This window comes from Salmo salar, chromosome ssa13, assembly GCF_905237065.1.
Source record: "Salmo salar chromosome ssa13, Ssal_v3.1, whole genome shotgun sequence".
NCBI lineage: Eukaryota > Metazoa > Chordata > Actinopteri > Salmoniformes > Salmonidae > Salmo > Salmo salar.
This window is the reverse complement of record NC_059454.1, coordinates 59,163,707-59,182,387: the sequence shown is the minus strand read 5'-3', so window position 1 is coordinate 59,182,387 and position 18,681 is coordinate 59,163,707. Positions and strand designations below refer to the sequence as shown.

The 18,681-nt window shown below is 43.1% G+C and overlaps 1 long non-coding RNA gene across 1 annotated transcript; it reads right to left on the bottom strand.

Annotated features, from left to right (window-relative positions):
- Window positions 1-5,834: 5,834 nt before the first annotated feature.
- Window positions 5,835-16,143, bottom strand: LOC106567516 (uncharacterized). Its single transcript, XR_001320088.2, has 4 exons — window positions 16,074-16,143; window positions 7,920-8,101; window positions 6,605-6,651; window positions 5,835-6,117 (listed from the first exon to the last, which is right to left on the bottom strand). It is a non-coding gene; the product is annotated as an uncharacterized lncRNA (long non-coding RNA).
- Between the last annotated feature and the right edge of the window lie 2,538 nt (window positions 16,144-18,681).

Below are 18,681 nucleotides of genomic sequence, written 5' to 3'. Positions count from 1 at the left end.
AAATATATTTGGTGTGACATTACAACGTTCCCATGTGTGTAGAACATGAATGTCTTATATTCTGAGAACATGGCAATCATGTACTGTGTATGTTTGGTGTGACGTTGATGGAGAATCTCCTAACCCTCAGTAAACTGGACACATACAGTATGTTCTTGCAACGTCCAATGAAACATGTCTAGAACAATAATATCTTATATTGTGAGAATATGGCAATCATGTACTGTGTATGTTTGGTGCGACGTTGATGGAATATTCTCCTAACCCTCAGAAAACGAAATGTTCAAATAAATGTTCTTGCAACGTCTCATGAAGTGTCTGGAACATTGATATTGTATATTCTGAGAACATGGTAACCATGTTCTGGGTAAGTTCTGTTTGACATTAAGGGTATGTTCTCCTGATTCTAATGCCAAAGATGCTAAATAGGTTCTCTGGAGGTTTTTGCTAACATACATAGAATGTTCCCGTAACAAACGGAAAACTGGACACTCAAACATCTGGGGAACATTACTGGTAACATTACAAAAATATTCTCTCTCCCTAGAATAGTTTGCTGGGAGGGAATAGGGTGTAGGGAATAGTTTGCTGGGAGGGAATAGGGTGTAGTTTGCTGGGAGGGAGTAGGGAATAGGGTGCCATTTGGGACACAGCCTAAGACTTTGTAGGAAAGGCCTCTGACTGAATCAACATCCAAATGGTCTTATGGTGCATTGGATATGTGTCAATAGCCAATTGGCAGAGAGTAGGAGCAACTTCGTTGATTTGCCTCTCTCCTCTGAAACCATGGAGCTGACTAGAAAGCAAGTAGTGTCCACATTCGCAGGCTTCTTCTCTCTGACATCCGCCTCTAACGTCTGCTGCTGTGTCAGTGTTCATGATGAAAACACCACAGTAACGTTAAACTGTTCGTTAGAGCAAAACATTCAGATACCAAGGACAAGTCAGGCATTAGACATTGATGGATTCCTTTTTGGCCCACGGATGGTTATGTTGAATCAGGGAACTTCAATCAACTTTGGTTGAAGTGGGCATGAAAGGGGGGTAGCTAGGGTGTGGATGTTGGTTATACACACGTTTTACAAGAAACACGAAGACACAGTTTCCACACACACACACACACACACACACACACACACACACACACACACACACACACACACACACACACACACACACACACACACACACACACACACACACACACACACACACACACACACTCCTTGTTGGGACCAAACAATGAATTTCCATTCAAAATCCTATTTTCCGTAACCCTTCACCTAACCCTAACCCTAACCTTAACCCTAACCCTAACCCTACCCTACCCTTAACCTTAAACCCAAAACCTTAATCCTAACCCTAACCCTTAACTCTAATTCTAACCCAGAACCTAACCCCTAAGCCTAAAATAGCCTTTTTCCTTTTGGGGACAGGCGAAATGTCCACACTTGTCCGAATTTTCCTTAATTGACTATCCTTGTGAGGACTTCTGGTCTCCACAAGGATAGTAAAACCAAACACACACACACATTACAACTGTGTTGGTGTGTGAGGACCATGATAGATCCTTAGTGAACTGGAAACAGAGGAACTTGAATCTCTCAAGCCGCTCCACTACAGCCCAGTCGATGTGAATGGGGATGTGCTCAGCCCTCCATTTCCTGTAATCCACGATCAGCTCCTTTGTCTTGCTGACATTAATGGAGCGTTTGTTGTCCTGGCACCACACTGCCACGTCTCTGACCTTCTTCCTATAGGCTGTCTCACCGCCGTCGGTGATCAGGCCTACCACAATTGTGTCGTCAGCAAACCTAATGATGGTGTTGGAGTTGTGTGCGTCCAGATGAATAGAGAGTACAGGAGGGGACTAAGCACGCACCCCTGAGGAGCCCCCGTGTTGAGGACTAGTGTGGCCGATGTGTTGTTGCCTACCCTCAACACCTGGGGACGGCCCGTCAGGAAGTCTAGGATCCAGTTGCAGAGGGAGGTGTTCAGTCCCAGGCTCATTAGCTTAGTGATGAGCTTGGAGGGCACTATGGTGAGCTGAGCTGTAGTCAATGAGCAGCATCCTCACATAGGTGTTCCACTTGCCCAGGTGGGAGAGGGAAGTGTGAAGCTCAATATTGATTGCATCATCTGTGGATCTGTTAGGTCGTTATGTGAATTGGAGTGGGTCCAGGGTGTCTAGGATGATGGTGTGATGTTATCCATGACCATCCGTCATGGCTGTGGGTAGATTGATGGTAGATAGAGCTTCACCTGGCTTTTTTTATACACAACACACGCAATATTTTTTTTTTTTACATTCTTTCAGAACTGCCCTTAACCAAACACTCTCTCTCTCTCTCTCTCTCTCTCTCTCTCTCTCTCTCTCTCTCTCTCTCTCTCTCTCTCTCTCTCTCTCTCTCTCTCTCCAATAAAATAAGTTGTGTACCGTGATCTACTGTCAGGTATCTCTGCTGCCAGAGACTTAGCACAGATAAATGTGCTAAGTCGGCAGGGTAGCCTGGTGGTTAGAGTGTTGGGCTCGTAACTGAAAGGTTGCAAGTTCAAATCCCCGAGCTGACAAGGTACAAATCTGTTGTTCTGCCCCTGAACAAGGCAGTTAACCCACTGTTCCTTGGCCATCATTGAAAATAAGAATTTGTTCTTAACTATCTTGCGTAGTTAAATAAAGTTAAAAAAATAAATAAAATGTTTTCTGAATTCATTTAAATACTTGTCTATAGAGCAGGGGTGGGCAACTCCAGTCCTCAAGGGCCTGATTTGTGTCACACCTTTTCTCCATCCCTAGCAAACACAGCTGATTAACCAAATTGCATTCTAAACTGAAGATCATGATTAGGTGATTATTGGAGTCAGGTGTGTTAGCTGGGGCTGGGGCAAAACTGTGACAGCAATCAGGCCCTCGAGGACTGATTGGGGGAGATGGGGTTAGAGGGGGTGATGGTATAACTGACATGTCTCTCAGCGATGCCCTTCCTGGGCAGGATGTTGATTCGTAGCAGATATAAACAATGTGGCACCAGGATATGTCGACATATTAAAGAAGTAGATCCAGGGAAATTTGAACCAGTGTGTGGAACACCTGTAGTAACAGGTGGAGCCTGGCTGGGTGCTCCTCAGGGCTCAGTACTGGGTCCCATGCCAGGAGTTTGGAGCGGTAAGTGAAAGCACCTCAAGGACATCAATTAGCAGAGCTCCTCTGTGCCCGAGCAGCATGTCTGGATCCCTGCCTTCATGCTCTGGTTCTGGTTCTATTAATCCAGCCACCTCATAATTACCCTGCAGGGTATTACAGCATCCTCTCTACTGGCATGCCATGATTTGTGCATTCTCACAATAACAACTCATTGTTTCAGCAAACTCTCCCTCTCCCTCTTGCTCAATGTTCACATTTTCAGCCTCCCAGGGCTGTGATTCTCATTTTGCCATTGGCTGGTAATGACTTCATGCTTTCTAACATAATATACTGACTTGGTTTTACTCAGGCTGTCTTTAGGAAACCCCAGCACATCTGCGGAGGGCTCGGCCATTATGTCATATTAACTCATCTATAATTACACCACTCATGTCATTTCGAAGAGTAGCACTCTGGATGAGAAGTATTGAGGATTTTTGTGTTCTGGATGTACATCCAAGAGGTTATTATCTTTTCATGAACTTCATATTGTGGTCAGTGTTTTAGTTGCTGCAAAAGCAGGAAGAGAGAGAAAAACATAGTAGTCATACCATGCAAAATCATACATTCCACGTAAAAAGACTATGCTCATTCTTATCAGTAGTGTGCAGCTTGGAAATCTCATGAATAAAAAGCAAGGCTAAATTAGACTAAGGCCTAGATTCAATCCATAGCGCTGAAGATCCACAGTATAGAGAGATTGAAATGTAAAGACAATGTTTCCGCATTCGCGGAGACTGCATTCATGGTAAACGCTGCATATGTCGGCTCAATCAGAAATGACCTTTGAATGTAAATTGCCCTACTGACTGAATCTAGCCCTTACTCTTCAAGCACGCGAAGTTGAAACTTGTCCAATTGTGTGATGCTTGGAGCGACAGTGTCAACAGGGGCTAAATGACAAAGGCATACATATCATTCTTTCTCTTTCCTCTGTCTTTAAGATCGAAAACACTCCCTGCTGTACTTTTATTTATTTAACTAGGCAAGGTAGTTAAGAACAAATAATTATTTACAATGACGGCCTACCCTGGCCAAACCTGGGCCAATTGTGCGCCGCCCTATGGGACTCCCAATCACGGCCGGATGTGATACAGCCTGGATTCGAACCAGGGACTGTAGTGACGCCTCTTGCACTGAGATGCAGAGCCTTAGACAGCTACACCACTCAAAAGCCTAGACATACTAGGTCCAGACATGACAGCTCAGGCAATTGTATCACGGCTATCTTCTTTTATGAAGTTGATGCCAAGTTGTTGATGGAAAGGGAAGCCTTGTCTCTTTTCTCATAGTGGCAGAGAGGCCAAGGTGGCAGGCCCACGGTTGGCCTGTTAATCTCAGTGCCCGCTGGTTTGGCACTTTTCATGCAGTTGCTATGGACACCACTAAAACACTTCACCCGCTGCTCTGAGAGAGAAAGGGAGAGGAGGAGAGAGAGGAGGGGTAGAGGCAGAGTATATGAGTGTGAAAGACAAAACAGAAAGAGGGGGGTGGAAGCAGAGAGAGAGAGAGCTTGTACAAGAAATAGTCAAAGAGAGAAAGACATGCAGAGAGAGGGAGAGACTGAGATTGAAAGAGAGGGCGAGCGAGTTGGTACAGGAAAGAGTCAGAGAGAGAAAGACATACAGAGAGAGAGAATTATATAGAGAGAGAAGCTCCTGCCAGTATTGTTCCTGAGAGGGGACCTCCGGCCGTACAGTCTTTTCTGGCCTAATGTTTGGGACAGCTGAGCTGGTCTTTCCTGTTTCCTGTCTCCATCAGTCCATCCCTGACTGGCCACCCCCTCAGACAATCTGCAGGAATTTGAGGAAAATACTGACTCATACTCTAACAATAATGACCAAAAAAGCTGTTTCAAAGGTTAGTGAAAGTATCTATGCTCTGTAATGTGTATGTTTGACAAGGAATCAGACTGCACATTGTCACTGATAAATGTACAACTTCGATACCAAAATATTAAATTATTCTCTAATTACAGTAAATTTAAATGTGAATATTTGGGATATATTGTACTTGTTTGAGAGCACTTGGATGATGGTTTACTCTATCTAAGCAGTGTTGTCATAGATTGGGAAAGGAGAAACAACAAGTGGGATGATCTATGAGAATGGGATTTTTTGGTGAAAGGTACTCCACAGGAGAGGATGTGTTCAGTATCATCCCATTTGACTAATTTCCTCGTATTTTAGCCAAGTTTGGTAGAGCTGACAACTTTCTCAAACCTAAAGCCATCTGTTTGGTTTTTATATCCAGTTTTATGTACATAACTATAAGAAGGTGGATATTTACTGTATTGCATGTGTTTATAAACACATAGCTCAACTCATAGATGGACCTCAGCCACTCTCAGACCTTGGCTGCTCGCGCAGGATGTAAACAAACTCCCTAGGATAGATTCCCTCTGTGTCATATTAACCACAGGGCAATGGATGATCAATGTGTACTTAACAATGCCAAAATACCATATGCATTCATGCTTGTTCCACTGATGGACAGCATTCCTTTCTATTATTCTTCTCTGGTAATGTAGTTTCTTTTCCCAAGCGTTAAGGGAGGTCAAGATCCCCCGGCCTGTGAAAGTTTTCAAACCCAGGACATTCTTTATTCTCAATCCCATTTTGATGAGTCTAAGAGCACAGCTCCCCCCAATAAGAACTAGCCAAACATTTGGAGGTTCAAGGGGTCCTTTATAAATCCTCATAAAGCAGTGGGTGGAATAAACATGGTTACAAATCCAAGCCAAACGCACAAGATGGGGCGTGATGCTCCTCTAGCCGTGTTATTATTGCGTTCTTGCATTGCACCGTAATGCAATCTAAACCCAAGTGTTATTTGCAAGGCGTGTAAGTATCAAATAAGCAAGCGTTCTCTTATGTTGTGTGACAGGCGTACTGGAATGGAATTTGGTTGCATCTCAGAAATGTCCCCTGATACTGAAAAGAGAGAGAGAAATAGTTAATATCTACAACCTCTCTCTTCATCAACCAAACTATGTTTACACACCATTACAGTACTGTACGTATTCATTTCAAACATTTTGGAAATTGAACTATTTCAAAGAATGATCACAGATTAAGATAATTCCACCTCATTAGAAACTCTTTCATCTTTGAAGTTTTGCTGCGTCTTTCAAGCTGCATTGTTCTGATGGTGGATTGGGAATAACAAACGTACCACTCTTTAATACCCTAGCATCTAGAGCGCTTAACCCCAGGTTTCACAGCAATGTGATCTCAGGGCAATTCGTATTATTCTGTATGTAAATCTGTGACAATCCGTTTAAAATAATATTTTACGTTAGGTTACCTTACGAAGGGAATAGCGGTCATACAAAATCATACAAATTAGAGGACGTATAGTATCATACGTCTGACTCGGTCGTAGAATATTATACGAATTGGATGATGTAATTTATCTTACCTCTTGGAGGAGTATAGTCTTTATCTGAGACCAGGTTGCTTGTTGCGCTGTAGCAACAAAGGAGAATTACGTTATGTGCTAATGGACACATAGACACGTAACGATACGATACACAACAAAAGTTAGGTGAATTCACGCAACAGGATAGTTGAATTGGGTTTCATTTACAATAAGGGTTAGGAGAAGGGTTAAATTGCTACAGTTGAGCCAATTGCAACTCGAACATGCAACCTTTGGATTGCAAGACTGTCACGGATTACGCCCACCCATCCTCTTAGACCAACCTCCCTACTTTTGTTTCTGTCTCAAGTAACTACACCATTAGTAGGTACAGTATCATACGACTTGGAGGTGCTCAGGAATAGGTCAAGTATATTTTGTATGGCTCTGAGGCCAGGCTGTTCACAGGCACCCATCCAATAACTCACTACAAATCACAACTGTTAGAAAAAAACTGGTTGGTACCATATGGAAGGGGAGGAGAGGAATGGACTGAAGAAAAGGAGAGATTGAGTGACTGAGTGAATGATTGAGGCCTGGTTTCAGACACTAAATGGAACAAAGCCCAACAGTGGGCTCCATAAGTACAATGGACTGACAGGAATCCTGCACATCAAGTGAATGAGCTGGGTTCCTATTTGATCCTGTTCATCAATTACACCAGGGGAATGTGGAGGGAGAGGACAGGGAACCACACACCTAATGCTTTCCAGATACAGCACTTTAATCTCCCTCTGAGCCTTGGAAGAATATATTTATTTGTTTAGGTGTTAGAAGTTAGAACCCTCCAGCTGAATCAATCTAAGACAATATCACTCGATTCAATGAAAGATAATTAGCTTAGATGTTGTATACGCATCAAATCAAAATGTTATTGGTGACATACACGTGTTTAGCAGATGTTATTGTGGGTGTAGCGAAATGTTTGTGTTTCCAGCTCCAACAGTGCAGCAATATCTAACAAGTGATATCCAACAATTTCACAACAATACACACAATACACACATCTAAAGTAAAGGAATGGAATTAAGAATATATAAATATTTGGACGAGCAATGTCAGAGCGGCATAGACTAAGACACAGTAGAATATAATATAATACAGTATATACATATGAGATAAATAATGCAAAATATGTAAAGCATTTTAAAGTGACTAGTGTTCCATTATTAAAGTGGCCAGTGATTTCAAGTCTATGTATATAGGGCAGCAGCCTCTAAGGTACTACTGATGGCTATTTAACAGTTTATGGCCTTGAGATAGAAGCTTTTTCAGTCTCCCGGTCCCTGCTTTGATGCACCTGTACTGACCTCACCTTCTGGATGATAGCGGGGTGAACCGGCAGTGGATCTGGTGGTTGTTGTCCTTGATTATCTTTTTGGCCTTCCTGTGACTTCGGGTTCAGTTGGTGTCTGGAGGGCCGGTAGTTTTCCCCCGGTGAAGTGTGGATTCCGATTGGTCAGACCAGCATTGAACAGTCCTTGTTTGAGTTTCTGCCTATAGGAATTGAGGAGCAAAATGGAGTCGTTATCAGATTTGAAGGGAGGGCAGCGGAGGGCCTTGAAGGCATCCTGAAAGTTGGAGTAGCAGTGGTCGAGTGTTTTAGCAGCGCGAGTGCTACAGTCAATGTGTTGATAGAACTTCTGTAGCGTTTTATACAAATTTGCTTTGTTTAAATGACCAGCTACAATAAATGAGGCCACAAGATATGTGGTTTCCAGTTTGCATAAAGTCCAGTGAAGTTCTTTGAGGGCTGTCGTGGTAACGGCTTGAGGGGCAATATACACGGCTGTGAGTATAACCGCAGAGAATTCTCTTGGGAGATAATACGGTCGATTGTGAGGTATTCTAGGTCGGGTGAACAAAAGGACTTGAGTTCCTGTATGTTATCACAATCACACCATGAGTAGATAATCATGAAACACACACACCTGCCCTTCTTCTTCCCGGAGAGATATTTATTCCTGTTTTTGCGATGAATTGAGAACCCAACTGGCTTTACGGATTCAGACAGTATATCCCAAAAGAGCCATGTTTCCGTGAAACAGAGTATGTTACAATCCCTGATGTCTCTCTGGAAGGTATTCGTTGCCGTGAGCTTGTCAACTTTATTATCCAGAGACTGAATATTAGCGAGTTCTTCCTGGCTGTATGTAATAACACAAAAGATTTTTGGGACAATAATGTAAGAAATAACACATAAAAAACAAAACCCTGCAAAGTTGCCTATGAGCTAGAAGCACGGCTGCCCTGTCTGTTGGCGCCATTTTCAGGCGTTTTGTTGACGCCAAGCGCCAAGACGGACATTTTGTTGCTAGGTTTGAAGCTCTCACAACACACTCCTCACATCAAGTTTATTCTGATGGACAGTCAGCTAGCTGATGCTGAACTAGTGATGTTGGCCACAATACACAACACAGACAGTTACTGAGAGACTTGAAGTGTTTATTTTCTGATCAGGCTCAGTGTTTAGAGTAGAACTGAGATTTGTTGAAACACTAGCGCTCAGAATTATTTCCATGGAGTAAAGGTCTCTCACTCTGTGTCTCTCCCTCTCTCTCTGTCACGTAAAGTATCTACATTACTACATACAGTGCCTTCGGAAAGTATTCAGACCCTGTCACGTTCGTCGTAAAGATGGGACCAAGGCGCAGCGGGAATGTGTATGCTCATCTTCTTGTTTATTGAGAAGAACACGAAACAAAACACTTAATCAAAACAACAACGACGAAAAAACAGTCCTGTGAGACATACATCTGCACATGGAACTACCCACAAAAACCCATGAAAAAACACCCCTACTAAATAGGACCTTCAATTAGAGGCAACGAGAAACAGCTGCCTCCAATTGAAGGTCAAACCAATAAACTAAGCATAGAAATAGATAAACTAGACACAGACATAGAAATAGACTAACATAGAACATTGCCCAACAAACCCCGAAACACATTAAACAAACACCCCCTGCCACGTCCTGACCAAACTACAATAACAAATAACCTCTTTACTGGTCAGGACGTGACAGACCACTCAACTTTATCCACATTTTGTTACGTTACAGCCTTATTCAATTTTTGTATTTTTTTTAATCCTCAGCAATCTACACATAATACACCACAATAATAAAGCAAAAACAGGTTTAGAAATTTTTGCAAATGTATTAAAAATAAAAACAGAAATACCTTATTTACATAAGTATTCAGACCCTTTGCTATGAGACTCGAAATTGAGCTCAGGTGCATCCTGTTTCCATGTATCATCCTTTACGTGTTTTTACAACTAGATACCTGTGGTAAATTCAATTGATTGTACATGATTTAGAAACGCAAACACCTGTCAGTTTCCAAGATGGCGTAACAGTTCAGACGTCTTTGTCTTGTCGTGTCTCGTGTATATATATTTTTTTCCTCCGTGTATATTTCGTATAATTTTTTTCTATTTTTAACCTCAGTTTCAACATACTCTCCTGCAACCCGCCTCACCCAATGTGGTATGGATCTGCTATTTTCTATACTTTAGAACCGGAACCCCCAACAGAAGCTAGCCAGCTAAGTAGCTAGTAGTAGGTTAGCCACTGCTAGCGGTCATCAGCAAACCTTAGCCCGGTCAACTCCTGCCAGTCTGCACAGCGCGATTCAACCTAAAGCATACCGGACTGCTTTTTCTCCACATCTCCGGTTTCCTACCGCAAGCTCTGAACCTTTTCACCTGGATTATCGCAGCTAGCTAGCTGCTATCCGAGTAGCTACCCCTTGGCTAACATCTCTGTTCCGAAACAAGCACCAGTGAGCCTGGAACTAGGCCCATCTCCCGGCTAGCTGAAGAGGTCCATCAGCCACTCCTTGGGCTACAATACATATTCTGCCAATTGGCCTGGACCCTTTTTACTGCCCGACACGGAGCCCCGCCGATCCATCACGACTGGTCTACCGAAGTAATCCGCCCGAGAGGTTTCAACAGGCTCCGCCGTCGCAACGTCCCCTACAGGCCCATCCGCAAGCCTGTTAGTCGTGGCCCGCTAGCTGTCTAGATCTGTCTAGTACTGTTAGCTGAAGAGGATCATCAGCCAATTTCTTGGGCTACAATACCTATTTTGCCTATTGGCCTGGACCCTTTTACTGCCTACATGGAGCCCTGCCGATCCAACACGACTGGTCTGCCTACGTAACCGTCCGAAGGGGCTACAACAGACTTCTTCCGTCGCGACGTCCCCCTAAGGTCCTTCTGCTAGCCTGCTAGCCCCGGCCCGCTAGCTGTCTGAATCGCCGTGTCTCCAGCTCGCCTAGCTACCCACTGGTCCATAAGATCACTCGGCTACGCATGGTTCTCCCTATTGTCAATATGCCTTGTCCATTGCTGTTTTGGTTAGTGATTATTGTATTATTTCACTGTAGAGCCTCCAGCCCTGCTCAATATGCCTTAGCTAGCCCTTTTGTTTCACCTCCCACAAATACGGTGACCTCACCTGGTCTAAATGATTTCTCTAGAGACAAAACCTCTCTCATCGTCACTCAATGGCTAGGTTTACCTCCACAGTATTCACATCCTACCATACCCTTGTCTGTACATTATGCCTTGAATGTATTCTTCCGTGCCCAGAAACCTGCTCCTTTTACTCTCTGTTCCAAACGCACTAGATGACCAGTTCATATAGCCTTTAGCCGTACCCTTATCCTACTCCTCCTCTGTTCCTCTGGTGATGTAGAGGTTAATCCAGGCCCTGCCGCGCCTAGCTCCACTCCCATTCCCTAGGTGCTCTCATTTGTTGACTTCTGTAATCGTAAAAGCCTTGGTTTCATGCATCTCAACATTAGAAGCCTCCTCCCTAAGTTTGTTTTATTCACTGCTTTAGCACGCTCTGCCAACCCAAATGCCATAGCCGTGTCTGAATCCTGGCTTAGGAAAGCCACCAAAAATCCTGAAATTTTCATCCCTATCTATAACATTTTCCGACAAGATAGAACTACCAAAGGGGGCGGAGTTGCAATCTACTGCAGAGATAGCATGAAGAGTTCTGTCATACTATCCAGGTCTATGCCCAAACAATTCAAGCTTCTACTTCTAAAAATCCACCTTTCCAGAAACAAGTCTCTCACCGTTGCCGCTTGTTATAGACCACCTTCTGCCCCCAAATGTGCCCTGGACACCATATGTGAATTGATTGCCCCCCATCTATCTTCAGAGCACGTACTGTTAGGTGACCTAACCTGGGACATGCTTAACACCCCGGCCGTCCTACAATCTAAGCTAAATACACCTCTGCTGTCTTCAACCAGGATCTCAGCGATCACTGCCTCATTGCCTGCGTCCGTAATGGGTCTGCGGCCAAACGACCACCACTCATCACTGTCAAATGCTCCCTAAAACACTTCAGTGAGCAGGCCTTTCTAATCGACCTGGCCCGGGTATCCTGGAAGGATATTGACCTCATTCCGTCAGTAGAGGATGCCTGGTTGTTCTTTAAAAGTGCTTTCCTCACCATCTTAAATAAGCATGCCCCATTCAAAAAAAATGGAACCAGGAACAGATATAGCCCTTGGTTCACTTCGGACCTGACTGCCCTTGACCAGCACAAAAACATCCTGTGGCATACTGCATTAGCATCAAATAGCCCCCGCGATATGCACATTTTCAGGGATGTTAGGAACCAATATACACAGGTAGTTAGGAAGCAAAGGCTACCTTTTTCAAACAGAAATTTGCATCCTGTAGCACAAACTCCAAAAAGTTCTGGGACACTGTAAAGTCCATGGAGAATAAGAGCACCTCCTCCCACCTGCCACTGCTCTGAAGCTAGGAAACAGTCACCACCGATAAATCCACGATAATTGAGAAAAACTATTTTCTACGGCTGACCATGCTTTCCACCTGGCTACCCCTATCCCGGTCAACCACCCTGCACCCCTCACTGCAACTTGCCCAAGCCTCCCCATTTCTCCTTCACCCAAATGTTCTGAAAGAGCTACAAAATCTGCACAACTACAAATCAGCCGGGCTAGACAATCTGGACCCTCTCTTTCTAAAATTATCCGCTGCAATTGTTGCAACCCCTATTACTAGCCTGTTCAACCTCTTTTTCGATTCGTCTGAGATCCCAAAATATTGGAAAGCTGCCGCGGTCATCCCTCTCTTCAAAGTGGGAGACACTCCAGACCCAATCTGTTACAGACCTATATCTATCCTACCCTGTCTTTCTAAGGTCTTCGAAAGCCAAGTTAACAAACAGATAACTGACCATTTCGAATCCCACCGTACCTTCTCCACTATGCAATCTGGTTTCTGAGCTGGTCATGGATGCACCTCAGCCACGCTCATGGTCCTAAACGATATCATAACCGGCATCGATAAAAGACAATAATGTGCAGCCGTATTCATTGACCTGGCCAAGGCTTTCGACTCTGTCAATCATTACATTCTAATCGGCAGACTCAACAGCCTTGGTTTCTCAAATGACTGCCTCGCCTGGTTTACTGTGTCAAATCGGAGGGCCTGTTGTCCGGACCTCTGGCAGTCTCTATGGGGGTGGCACAGGGTTCAATACTCGGGCCGACTCTTTTCTCTGTATACATCAATGATGTTAACTAACCTCCATACGAGCTTCAATGCTATGCAACTCTCCTTCCGTGGCCTCCAACTGCTCTTAAATGCAAGTAAAACTAAATGCATGCTCTTCAACCGATTGTTGCCCGCACCTGCCCGCCCGTCCAGCATCACTACTCTGGACGGTTCTGACTTAGAATATGTGGACAACTACAAATATCTAGGTGTCTGGTTAGACTGTAAACTCTCCTTCCAGACTCCCGTTAAGCATCTCCAATCCAAAATTAACTCGAGAATTTGCTTCCTATTTCGCAACAAAGCATCCTTCACTCATGCTGCCAAACATACCCTCGTAAAACAGACTATCCTGCCGATCCTTGACTTCGGCAATGTCATTTACAAAATAGCCTCCAACACTCTACTCAGCAAATTGGATGCAGTCTATCACAGTGCCACCTGTTTTGTCACCAAAGCCCCATATACTACCCACCACTGTGACCTGTATGCTCTCATTGGCTGGCCCTCGCTTCATATTTGTCGCCAAACCCACTGGCTCCAGGTCATCTATAAGTCTTTGCTAGGTAAAACCCCGCCTTATCTCAGCTCACTGGTCACCATAGCAGCACTCACCCGTAGCACGTGCTCCAGCAGGTATATTTACGTGTCACCCCAAAGCCAATTCCTCCTTTGACCGCCTTTCCTTCCAGTTCTCTGCTGCCAATGACTGGAACGAATTGCAAAAATCACTGAAGCTGGAGACTCATATCTCCCTCACTAACTTTAAGCATCAGCTGTCAGAGCAGCTCACAGATCATTGCACCTGTACATATCCCATCTGTAAATAACCCATCCAACTACTTTATCCCCATGTTATTTTTTTGTTACTCCTTTGCACCCTAGTATCTCTACTTGCACATTCATCTTCTGCACATCTATCACTCCAGTGTTTAATTGCTAAATTGTAATTACTTCGCCACTATGGCCTATTTATTGCCCTACCTCCCTAATCTTACCTCATTTGCACACACTGTATATAGATTTTTTCTATTGTGTTATTGACTGTATGTTTGTTTATTCCATGTGTAACTCTGTGTTTTTACTTGTGTCGCACTGCTTTGCTTTATATATAAGTTCCCACAGTTAACAGTGCATGTCAGAGCAAAAACCAAGCCATGAGGTCGAAGGAATAGTTTGTTGCACTCCGAGACAGGATTGTGTGTAAGCACAGATCTGGGAAGGGTACCCAAACATTTCTGCAGAACTGAAAGCCCCAAGAACACAGTGGCCTCCATCATTTTTAAACGGAAGAAGTTTGGAACCTCCAAGACTCTTCCTAGAGCTGGTCGCCCGGCCAAACTGAGCAATCGGGGGAGAAGGGCCTTGGTAAGGGAGACGACCAAGAACCCGATGGTCACTCTGACAAAGCTCCAGAGTTCCACTATGGAGATGGGAGAAGCTTCCAGAAGGACAACCATCTCTGCAGCACTCCACCAATCAGGCCTTTATGGTATAGTGGTCAGACGGAAGCCACTCCTCAGTAAAAGAGTAAAAGGCACAACAGCACGCTTGGAGTTTGCCAAAAGGAACCTAAAGACTCTCAGACCATGAGAAACAAGATTCTCTGGACTGATTAAACCAAGATTGAACTATTTTGCCTGAATGACAAGCGTCACGTCTGTTGGAAACCTGGAACCATCCCTACGCTGAAGCATGATGGTGGCAGCATCATGTCGTGGGGATGTTTTTCAGTGGCAGAGACTGGGATACTAGTCAGGATCAAGGCAAAGATGAACAGAGCAAAGTACAAAGAGATCCTTGATGAAAACCTGCTCCAGAGCGCTCAGGACCTCAGACTGGGCCGAAGATTCACCTTACAACAGGAAAACAACCCTTAGAACATAGCCAAGACAACGCAGGAGTGGCTTTGGGAGACGTGAAAATAGCTGTGCAGCAACATCCCCATCCCCATCCAAACTGACAGAGCTTGAGAGGATCTGCAGAGAATAATGGGCAAAACTCCCCAAATACAGGTGTGCCAAGCTTGTTGTAGCATGACACCCAAGAAGACTCAAGGCTGTAATCGTTGTCAAAGGTGCTTCAACAAAGTACTGAGTAAATGGTCTGAATACTTATGTAAATGTGTTATTTGAGTTTTTTATTTTAATATATTAGCAAACATTTCTAAAAACCTGTTTTTGCTTTGTCATTACGGGGTATTGTATGTACTGTAGATTGATGAGGGGGAAAAAATATTTGGTACATTTTAGAATGATTCTGTACCTTAACAAATTGTGTAAAAAGTCAAGGGTTCTGAATACTTTCCGAATTTAGTGTTTATGTGCCTCTGGTATTTAAATTTTTTAATTTTTATTTAACCTGTATTTAACTAGGCAAGTCAGTTCTTATTTACAATGACCCTCTACAAAAAGACAAAAGGCCTCCTCCGGGGACGTGGGCTGGGATTAAAAATAAAATATAGGACAAAACGCACATCACGACAAGAGAGACACCACTACCTATTTGTACAAATGACCTTGACTAACCTGTACCCCCACACATTGACTCGGTACCGGTACCCCCTGTATATAGCCTTGTTATTGTTATTAATTTTATTGTGTTTATTTTTTTTATTTTCTTTTACCCTAGTTTATTTAGTAAATATTTTCTTAACTCTATTTATTGAACTGCATTGTTGGTTAAAGGCTTGTAAGTAAGCATTTCACGGTAAGGTGTTGTATTCAGCACATGAAACAAATCAAATTTGAGTTGAAACTACGTCAAGAGAGACCTAAGACAACAACACAGCATGGCGGAAACACATGACAACAAAGCATGGTAGCAACACAACATGGCAGTTGCACAAAAGATGGTACAAACATTATTGGGCACAAACAACAGCACAAAGGCAAGAATGTAGAGACAATAATACATCACGTGAAGCAGCCACAGCTGTCAGTAAGAGTGTCCATGATTGAGTCTTTGAATGAAGAGATTGAGATAAAACTGTCCAGTTTGAGTGTTTTTTGCAGCTCGTTCCAGTCGCTAGCTGCAGTGAATTGAAAGAGGAGTGATCCAGGGATGTGTGTGCTTAAGGGACTTTGAACAGAATGTGACTGGGAGAACGGGTGTTGTATGTGGAGGATAAGGGCTGCAGTAAATATCTCAGCTAGGGGGGAGGGTTTTATAAATAAGTATCAACCAGTGGGTCTTGTGACGGGTATACAGAGATGACCAGTATCTCTATTATTAAAATAGATTCCACTTAATTGTACATGCTACTGTGCATTGCAAATATATGAATGAAAAGTGTACTGCATTTTAACTGTAATGGTGAAAAATGTTAAGCTTCTGTGAAAGCTTTCTTTTATACAAAGTTGGAAGTCTTTATCATGTTCTCCATGCTTGATTAAAGTATGAGACGACTTCCTAAACGCCATGTTCCTTGCTGCAGCTGTTTGGGGATTGACTTGTGACCAGCAGCATAACATATGTGTCACCAATGTGGAAAATGTTACCCTATGCCTGTTAAGATGAGTGTTCAAAGCCTTGGATTAGTCACTAACTGTTGGCCACGTTGCTAAACCACATCACTCTTATATTGACTGAATCATTTAAATTAATGACTGGGACTCCAAAACAGACCAATTTCTCTTCCTTCTCTCTCCCTCCCCCTGTATCTCTCTTCCTCTTTTTCGCTCTCTCCTTCTCTCCCCTTTTGCTCTCTCTCTCCTTCTGCTATCTCTCTCTCTCTCCCCTTTTGCTCGCTCTCCTTCGCTCCCCCTTTCTCCCCTCTTGCACTCTCTCTCTCCTTCTCTCCCCTTTTGCGCTCTCTCTCCCCCCTTTTGCTCTCTCTCTCAAGGCGTTAAGACATATTTAATGGGGTATGAAGGGCTCCCCTGCCTTCTGCTTCTGATTATAGTTAACCATTGAATCTCAGCCATACATCACAACTGTATGGTAAACTTGACATTCGATCTTAAACAAACCACAAACTTCTCATATTACATCAAGTGCCACTCAATTTTCTCCAAAAACATTTTGTGGGGGTAAAATGTGAAGAAAATCATTATGTGTAGGTTTTGGATGACACCGTTTGAACATAATCCAAAAAGGCAGTTTTGTGTTCAAAGTCTGCTTGTAACAAATTGAAACATGGAGTACTTGTTGTCACAGGCCCTAGGACGTGGATGTCTCTGGGTTTGGATCAGTCAATTTGTGTTCATCCCAAATGGCACCAACCCACTGGGCACACACTGTTTGAATCAACGTTGTTTTCACGTCATGTCAATGAAATTACGTTGTACCAACGTGAAATAGAAGTTTAATTGACATCTGTGATCAGTGGGAAAGCAGTGCACTATGTAAGAAATAGTGTGCTATTGGAACGCAAGGCATTGACTCCAAGCTGTAGGTCTGAATAGATGCTGTGGGTACAGTGCTTTGTCATAGCCAGGATATACAAATCCACAAAATGGAACCCTATATCTATGTAGTGTGTCCACAGGCAAGCTAAAGTACTACTCTCCAAACATTTCACAATAAATACAGCATGCCTGTAAAAGAAAGTCTCAATCATGGGTATGATTTTAATACTTTTTTCACTTTATTATATCTTAAAAAAGAAATAGAAGAAACCAGAACAATATGTGTCGACAAAACAATAAGTTAAAAATGAGAGGATTCTGTGACTTAACACGGTAAGCACTTAAATGACACAGACGTGTGAAGGCAGAGTGACAAGTTATGTTTGTTAAACAGCCATGACGAAACAAATATGTACAATTAGAACTAAAACACCAACATCATGACAACATAATTTCACATAATTTACAAAGAACTACTGTCCTAGTTGGCATTGCAGTAGCTAAACATTAGGGTCACGGTGGATATCGAATAACAAGCACTTTGAGATTTGAGTTTTTCATTCAAATTAAAATAGCACTTTTCATGCAACTATTTCAGTTCACTGTTTGCTGTCCCTAAGGCTGCATGATTATGTACATGGCCACATATGTAAGTGATCATAATTCATCCAACACTTTCAGGGGTAGAGACTTTTTGCTCCTAACACAGATATTTTTGTCACTTCCAAAAGCACATACAGTACCAGTCAAAAGTTTGGACACACCTTCTTATTCAAGGGTTTTTCATTATTTTTTTTTTTTTTTTACATTGTAGAATAATATTGAAGACATCAAAACTACGAAATAACACATATGGAATCATGTAGTAACCAAAAAAGTGTTAAACACATATTCTTCAAAGTAGCCACCCTTTGCCTTGATGACAGCACTGCACACTTTTGGCATTCTCTCAACCAGATTTACCTGGAATGCTTTTCCAACAGTCTTGAAGGAGCTCCCACATTTGCTGAGCACTTGTTGGTTGCTTTTCCTTCACCCTGTGGTCCAAGTCATCCCAAACCATCTCAATTGGGTTGAAGTCGGGTGATTGTAGAGGCTAGGTCATCTGATGCAGCACTCCATCACTCTCCATGGTCAAATAGCCCTTACACAGTCTGGAAGTGTGTTTTGGGT